Genomic DNA, 9,413 nt, shown 5'->3' on the forward strand with positions numbered 1-9,413 from the left:
ATGGTTTAGATCTACTGTGCGGTCATCAAAATGATCACAAGGATAACAAACAGTCGGGAAACAATAAACTTGTGATGTACCCAACTTCAAGTTAAGAGTCCAATGGGACCCACAACCAAATCTCTTTAATTACAAACAATGAACAGACTGCACAGAGGAGCTAAACAGTCAAGTGATTTGTCATTTCTCTGTTTATGTGTGAAATCTACCGAACGTGTGTAAAGTAAGTAAGTAAGTAAGTAAAACTTTATTTATAGAGCGCCTTTCTCAGACCGAGGTCACAAAGCGCTTTACATTTTTAGTAAAAAATAAAAGATAAAATAAAACAGGAATAAAATGCAAATACAGATTTAAAAGGCCAAGACAACACATTGATATACATAACATCCCTAAAATGACTAAGCGAAAGCCCGAAGAAATAAATAGGTCTTTAGTTGACCCTTAAAGGAATCAACAGACTCCAGAGAACGCAGAGAGAGTGGGAGATCGTTCCAAAGTTTAGGAGCAACAGCCTGGAAGGACCTGTCTCCTCTGGTCTTGAACAGAGTGCGCGGAACCATCAAGAGGTTTTGATCCACAGACCTCAGAGCCCTGGCTGGGGCGTAAGGCTGGATCAGGTCTCTAATATAAGAAGGAGCCTGACCATGCAAAGCTCTAAAGGTAAAAATTAGAATTTTGTAATTGGTCCTGTAGGACACCGGCAGCCAATGAAGAGCTTTAAGGACAGGAGTGATGTGCGTCCTCCTGTTTGTGCGGGTCAGGATTCTCGCTGCAGAGTTCTGCACTAACTGCAGGCGAGACAACTCCTTCTTGTTAAGACATGAGAATAGACTGTTACAGTAGTCTAAACGCGAAGACACAAACGCATGGATAATCACCTCCAAATCATTTTGTGAGACCATTTTCCTGACTTTGGAGATTCTCCTCAGTTGGAAAAAGCAGTTCCTAGTCAGCTGTTTACAGTGTTGCACCAGTGACATGTCTTTGTCAAGAAAAACACCAAGGTTCCTTAGGCTCAGTTTAACAGACTGGCCTAAGTCACCTAAGTGCTGGGTTATCCCTGGAATTAAATCGTCAGGGGCTATAACCAATGTTTCTGTTTTGTCTATATTTAATTGCAGAGTGTTTTCACTCAGCCATTGCTTGATTCCAGCTAAGCAATGGACCAAGGAATCAAGCCTGTGGAGCTCAGTTGGCTTAAAAGTGCAGTAGAGCTGGATATCATCGGCAAAGATGTGGTAGGAAACATGACAAAAACTCTGGATGATTTTCCCTAACGGAAGCAAATACAACAAAAATAATACCGGACCTAAAACAGAACCTTGAGGGACTCCACATAACACGTCTGCTGATTCAGACCTGATCTGGTTAGCTGTCACACTGAAGCTGCGACCAGAAAGGTAAGAAGTGAACCACTGAAGAACTGATCCTGACAGTCCTACTTCGTCCCTCAGTCTTCTCAGCAGGATCTGGTGGTCGACAGTGTCAAAGGCTGAGGACAGATCCAGGAGAACAAGAACAGTGCACTTTCCGGAGTCAGCAGACATCATGATGTCGCTGGACACTTTCAGTAGGGCCGTCTCTGTAGAGTGATGTTTACGAAAGCCAGACTGAAATGTCTCGTGCATGTTGTTTAGATCCAGGAATATTGACAGCTGTTCCGAGACCACCTTCTCAAGGATCTTGGACAAAAAAGGGAGCTTGGAAATAGGCCTGAAATTACTGAGCTCAGTCGGGTTTAAGCCTGCCTTCTTAAGTAGTGGCTCTACTATGGCATGTTTAAAGGCATTAGGAAACACGCCTGAGGAAAGCGAGAGGTTCACCATTTTGGTGACCCAGGGGCCAATTACCTCAAAAACTTTACCAAAAAGCCTGGATGGGAGGATGTCAGATGAGCAAGAGGATGGCTTCATTTTTGTCACCAATGTTGAAATGTCAGCAAGAGACACAGACTTAAAGGAAGACCACAAGCTAGGGGCCGGCTCAGTGACAGTAGGGGGACCCCTCAAGACGGGAGGGATATTCTCCTTGATCAACTTAATTTTCTCAGTGAAAAATCTCAAGAAGGAATTACTGTCCTCCTCTTATACCGTCAATTCAACATGTCGCCAAGCAAACTTTAAAATAGACAGATAATGCATCGAGACAAGTTACACAGAAACAGTGAAAAGTGATTCTTTATTATTATTGAGAATCCATAAAAAAAAAAAAAAAAAAGGATGAGGAGGTCTTTGGCATGTTGTTATTTAAATCTAAATAAGAGGTGGGACACTTACTGCTTTCGGTTATCATTTTCCAGGTGACCCTTAGGTTATCAAACATTTTCTCAGCTGACAGCACTGTTTTCACCACTCCGTCTGGAGGCCGCTTGTCTTTTACCACTCGTCTTGACTGCTCCTCGTTTCGTCCTCACAGGACGTCAACAGCAGCCATGTGAGGGTCATTATGAGCTTTCACCTTGATCAGCAGCTGTAATTACACATGCTGACAAAAACACTGTGTGCGTCCATATGTGTTAGCATTCTAAACCACATCCATCATACAATGAGAGATTTTCCATGTGTGTATGGCCAGAGCGGGGAGAGCGTAGAGTTGTGTTGCAGGACAACAGTTTATTGTGCTTGAATCAAAGCTGCATACCAGCTGGATGGACTCTGACACCATTGAGCCTCTGAAAGTGGCAGCCACTGTGCCAACTCACCTCCAACACATGCTGACAGTAGAAGAAAAATGTGCTTATCACAATCTTCTGATAAATTAATAATAAAAAAAAAAAGAATGAATAAGCAACAATGATAAAAAAAACATTTCTCATGTCTCTACAGTTTATCAACCACCGATTCAGTATCAGGTGACACTCTTGATGGTACAATAAAACGTATGCATTAAGAATTTCATGTTAAAGCCAATAAAATAGTATTCTTTTACAGTATGAATACTAAAATCATTGAGCTGACCAGATTTTTTTTTTACAGATTCTGGATTTTTAACTAAAAACATGAATATTGCAATTCTCTGGAATTAATGAACTGAACTTCCAACAAGGTCATATCACTGACTTTTAGACTTTATAATCGTGATAGCTAATCACAGCAGATACTAAATAAATATACTTTTACATGCACATCACATTTACAATGCAGACAATCTGTGTGAAGGTGGTTTGCAGATCACACTATAAACTGGAGTTATTATGAGGTCAGGAGTGGTTTACCAGACCAGAGATACTCACAGTTGGTTCGACTGAAAGAAAATGAAGAACCTGAATCAACAGTTCCTGGTAACAACTTCCTCTGTTTGAAGATTTGCCGTTTTCTCACTCATACATACCAAAGTAAACTAAAATAATTGTAATTTTAGGTAAATTATTCATCTTTTGTACCATTTATAGAACTTGGGGTCGCAGGGTGGCAACGGGCGAAGGCAGGCGACCAGCCAATCACAGGGCAACCACAGAGAAAGAGACAATCGCAAAGAAAAGCCAACTCACCAGAGTCCAGGGGGACTTCAGGTAGAGCCGCCGGTCCTGCTGTTGTTTTACAGGTAACCTCCCTGAGAGCACCATGTTACTTCCACAACATACTCAAGCTGAGCTGCAGACTTTTTCTCCCCCACCCCCTCGTCCCCGGTCAGCTGGCTGCTGGACTGTGCCATGCACCACAGCTCCTGTGACCTTTCCACAAGTACTTTGAGAAAAAAAAGCAAAAAAAAAACACATAACCCTCCAGCCTGAGCTCTGATGTGCTTACGTAAGCCATCTTAACACCAGCCCCCCTGCTACCACCATTCTGTGCTCAAAAATATTGATAAATACTGAAAATAGCTTGAAGGGAACAAGTGAATTTATGAGTTATGATACAAATGTTCATGTCCAAGCATGATAGATTGAGTTTGACTTGCTGGCTGTACTTGACTGGCTGATTTTCTTTTTTTAAACCTGAATGAAATGTCACACGAGTCCATCCAGAAGTTGATTAAATGTTTACTGTGATGCAGTGTTTCCTGCAACACGCTGTTGCGTTCCCTTCAGCCAAGTCCTGCACGTTGTAGACTGAAAGTGCAGTGCTCATTAAATGGACAAAGCAGAAGAGTCTGGATGATAGTCATCAGGACGTGACGGCAACGCTGCACAGCCAGATCTCCCCAGCGAGCAGGCGACCCGCTATCTGCATGACCTACACACAACTAAATTTAGCATGGGTTTCTGTCTTCTTCTCTTTTTTTTTTTTAATCCCACCAAAAAAAAAAAAAAACCCTCTTCATTCAGAAGCCTCTGTTAAGAACATGAGTGGACATGAAGCACAGCGATGATGTTCAGTTTAGTTTGGTGACACGAGCATGACTGTAACTACTCTGTGTTGTTCAGAAAAGAATCAAGATCAGATTACCAACAATGTTCCCAGTAATTTCCCATAAATGAACTAATCACAAACTGTTTCAAGCTCTGATTATAAAGAACCAAGGAGAACACGAGGCAGGAGAGCTGGAGAACAAGTGAGTAAACAAAACATCAGAGTACATTGTTTTGTCAGCTCCTGTATCCAATGTAAACAACATCTTGTGGCCAGTTTTAAACAAGTTACACAAGAGAAACAAAGGCCTTTTGAATGAAGCCCTACAATGTTTTGAACTTCTTTTCTCATTTCTGGCTCAGAGTTTGGATGTTGTTGTTTTTTTTGGGGGGGAAACTTTGTTTCAAGGGGGTTTCTTCACTGTATTTCAAGACGCCCATCCACTTCTCATCCATGGCGTTCTCTCCTTGCTGCTGGGTGACAACACCTTAAGAAGTGTTAATCCTCTTTACAAGATTAAAAACAAATCTAGCTTTCCCTGTCTCTGCACGTTTGTCCCGCTCATTACGTCTGAGGGTCCAACGTGATCCTGTGTCCGCCAGCATTGTTTTGACCACCAGGCTGTGGCAGATTATATACTAAACTCGATGATCCAACTTTGGCTTCCTGTAAGGTTACAGTTATGCCAGAGTTCAAGATGATGCAGTGGTGTCTTTGGTTTATTGACAAAAAAATATAAAAATCAGAATGTTGGGCATTTACACTAATATGTAATTAAATCAAAGAGTATTATGACATCAATGAAATCAGCAAGTCTAACCTTATTTACAATGTTGTTGTTTTTTAACAGTTTACCAATCTTACTGTGCATGACAAATAAGATCAGGCAAGTACATAATTGAAATCAACACCACAGTTGCATGGATTAATGTTAACCGTGTTTGGGAGGGTATCCACCTGTTGATCATTCTGCAGCATTGTTCTGAACAATAAGTGTTGCTGCGTAGCAGTAAGGCACAAAACACTGTGGATTTTAATTTCACCGGAAACGTATATAGGTAACCTTTTAAATAGCAGCACGTGTTCCGTTTTTAATAGACACAAACTGAGAGAAAGTCCGTGTTTATCATTCATTTTCTGCACCGCAACACTTGAAAGGCGACATTCGGTATCAAACGAGACTCACGCGTTTACAGCCACGTGGCTCCTCAAGGGCGAGACATTTCAACACATATTTCTGCCTTAGTTTTTCTAAATGAATAAGAAACAAGCGTGGAGAAACCATCCTACCTGCAGCAGCAGCCTCAGCCGGATCCTGCGCTGAGACTCACTGTCGCGTCTCTCGTCAGCTGCGCGCTGAAGCCCGACGCGTCACGTGACCCCTGCGGCTCGCACACGCGGCTTGTTGTCCCCGAGATGTACGAGGAAGGAAGTTCACGCAAATTATTAGGGGACCTGCTTGAAGAGCATATGGAGATAAATGCTAAAAGACGATAAACTCACAATAGATCTCATCACGGCATGTCAAAACTATTATCTATGAGTTTTATGTTTAAGGGTTATCGTTGATGATAATTTGTTCTGAATGCAATGAAGAATAAGAAAAAAAAATAGTATCCAAACAAGCATGAAATACCTCGAGACACAAATGACAAAAATACCACAAAATAAACCAATAACATAAACAAGCATTAATTCTTCTAATCCTGTACAGCAGGTGTGTCAAACATAAGGCCTGTGGGCCAAAACCGTCTGCCAGAGGCTCAAATACAGCCTGTTAAACCACTATGCAAACTGTAGAAATTTCAAAGAAAACATAGATTATTTAACTAATCTCCTAAGCGAAGCCAACACAACACAACACTGAGACCCAGAACTGAAATATCAGTGATGCTGTCATGAGAGATAGCTGCCTTGTTGCTATGAAACTAGCCTCAAAGTCATGCTGTCAGGGTGAGTTTATTTAAACCAGAAATTGCACCAGAGGTTTTCCATCTGTATGTTGACATTTTAGGGCAATGGGACTTTGAGAGACAACCCATGCAATCTACACAGAAAGGCCCTGACCTGTATTTGAACCCACAACTTTCTCACTATCAGGTGACAGCACTAACCATGAGGAACATAAAATGGCTACAGAGAGACACTGAAGGGCTACACGGACAGGAACAAGTTAAACTCTCCTCTCTTGTATAGCTGTAATGATTACATTGTTGACTCTTTCTGCAATAAAACGTCTGCTGACTATGGCCACGTCTTGGCACGATGCTGATAACGGGCTTTGTAACTCCCTGTTTCCTAAAAAGCATCTACCCACCTTGTTCTTGAGGTATGAACTCATGTGAGCTCAAATAATTAACCTATCTCTAGAAAATGACCCCATTGTGATATTTCTTCAGTCGTCTCTGTACTGTCTTGGCTTTAAGTAAAACTCAAACTTAAACCTTAACATTTTTAAAGTGAAAATTCTTCTAACAACAAATACCAAAGAAATACAAAAACACCAGAAACAGACCCGATTCACATTGAAAAAGAGATTCCCACTGAGACACAAAATTATCACAAAATTAGAAAAGATTACCACAAATAGAAGAACACTGAAGACAAAAACAAAATGATAACAGATACAAACATTAGATACTGACTGACAACACAATGATAACAAGAAGACAAAGAACAATCACGACAATAAAAGGTCACAAATAAACCACCACATAACCCAGAAACAAACAATTAACGCAAATAACAAGTGACAGAAAAATTATTAACCATAATGACAACAAGGACAAATAAACTGGCCAGAGAGAGAGGCAGACACAGAAACACAAAATGATCACATTGGTAAAGACACATATCACAAACAGACAATACCAAATCATAAAGCAAAATAAAACAAATGAGAAAAGAAAGAAATATATAACAGTGAGAAGCGTCACAACAACAAACAACAGACACACAACAGACAGACAAAAAAAAAGACAATAGAGACACCAAAAGACCACAAAGATATCGAGCCTCCGACCAAATCGTCCAAATCATTTGGACGATTGGTCTCCGACCCAGTGAAACGATTCAAGTTCAAATCAATTGGTAAATTAAAACTCTAAAAGTGACTCATATGTGTGCATGTAAAGAGCTGCAGTTCTGAGTGCGTCATCTTCACTGGACCCCTTCAACATTTACACTTGTTGATTTAAATTCATTCTGCTCTGTTTCACCCCAAGAATTTCTCATGTTTGCTTTGTTCTTCTCTCCAGCAGGAGAGCGCTCGGCCTCTTTAAGCCTTTAAGCCTACGTCAGTCTGTATTCCTGAATCTTCCAACACAATGCACTGTGCAAAGACACTCACAAATTAAATCAGCAGATATTACAGCAGCTGTTTTATTCAAACAGGTATGATCAAAATGATACACAGATAACATCCAAATCCAGAAAGGCAAACAGTAAAAACAGTGAGTTATTGTTATCGATACTATCATGATTGTTAATGAAAAAACTAAGTTGTGTCCACAGCATACCTATTGGATAATAAATGCAGTTCTCTGTTTATTCAGGCTGTATCTCTGCCTGTGGCTCAGGTTCCTCTGCAGGGTCTTCAAGCTGCTCAGGAACTTCCAGTTCAGTCGAATCTTCTGTTGCATCTTCTGTTTTCTCAGGATCTGACATTGTGGATTCTGGTGTAGCAGCATCTGTGATATCACCATCATGTCTATCCTCTTCCAACTCATTGCTCTGGTCCTCCATCTTTTCTACAGGAAGTGTCTTTGCAACTGAATCTGCAAGATGAAATGGGTTTTTTTTTAGCTGTCCTATAAATAATTTGGATAAAACACTGTTTGCAGAACTTTAATTTTCATATTTTTTACTTTTTGGTTTCTGCGTTTGCGTTCCTGTGACTGAAGCCTTCATCCTTTCCTTCGGTGTGTTTGGATCAAATACCACATTTCCTTCCGTGTCCGTCCAATATGAAGTCACCCCCATGTCAGGTGTCCCCTCTGTCGTCTCCAGCTGAGAGCAAACAAGTTGATGTTATTATTTCAACATGAAATAAAGCTCTGAAATCAGAATCAGTATATTCAGTACTTACCACAGAGGTTCAGTGATGTCACACAGGCACCATTGTGCAAATTATTATGTTATATAATTATTCTTATTTAGTTTATTTGCAAGTATATTTGTGTCTGTGATCAATTTATTGGATAAAACATATAAAAAATTTCCAAGTAATATATTTTTTTAATAATACCCAGCAAAGCTTTGAACATAATGTGATGATCACATCAACATAAATGGGATTTGAAATTATATTACATCCAATCTGCTGTGTTTGAAATGTAATTTGCTAAAGGGAAATATTTTCCATCTTATTCACTGTTTAAATAATGAACTGATTTTTTTCACTGCAGTCGTGGCCATGAAGACTTTTCAGATTTCTTATAATCTTGTTTTATTAAACCAACGTTCTTGTCCTCATGCAGAACCTATGGTGGCCATAAAACATGATCAAAAAAGGTGCTGTATCATGATAATACTAAATCCATGGCGACATGGACAAAAACATTTGCCATGTTAATATTCAGGATTCATTCTAAGGTTATATTAAAAAAATGGCGCTGGCATTATTATGCACCAACATGCACGAACTCAATGAAATAATTAATTACTCTCAGTGGATCTCTCAAATCCTGCTCATTAGCTTCTTATCAAATAAAAACAGTCCTTTAACATACTAGTGCAGTACTTACCAGACACGAGGCCTTCAAATAATGTTTGTATCAGTGGAACCAAGATAGAAAGCAAACATTGACATAATCTGAACTATCAAGTCAGCAGGTTGATATAAAAGAAAACTTAACAAACATTTGTCCTCTTAAATTTCTGTGTGTGGATATGTAAATAAAATGACGTGTTCCTTTATATTTTGGGGTGCTCATAACAGTCGTGTAAGTCAGTTATGTTTAAAAGTTATCCTACTATGTATCTCTGAAATATTCCTTCCACAGGATGGATGATGAACAAGCAAGGAAAAGCCTCATTGCTTGTTTAACTTCGGTATGTGTCACGTGTGATTGTTTTTGTTGCTGTTAGTGCGGCATCATGTGAAAGTCACATTGTCTTTGG

The sequence above is a fragment of the Blennius ocellaris genome, assembly GCF_963422515.1.
Source record: "Blennius ocellaris genome assembly, chromosome: 19".
Taxonomy (NCBI): Eukaryota; Metazoa; Chordata; class Actinopteri; order Blenniiformes; family Blenniidae; genus Blennius; species Blennius ocellaris.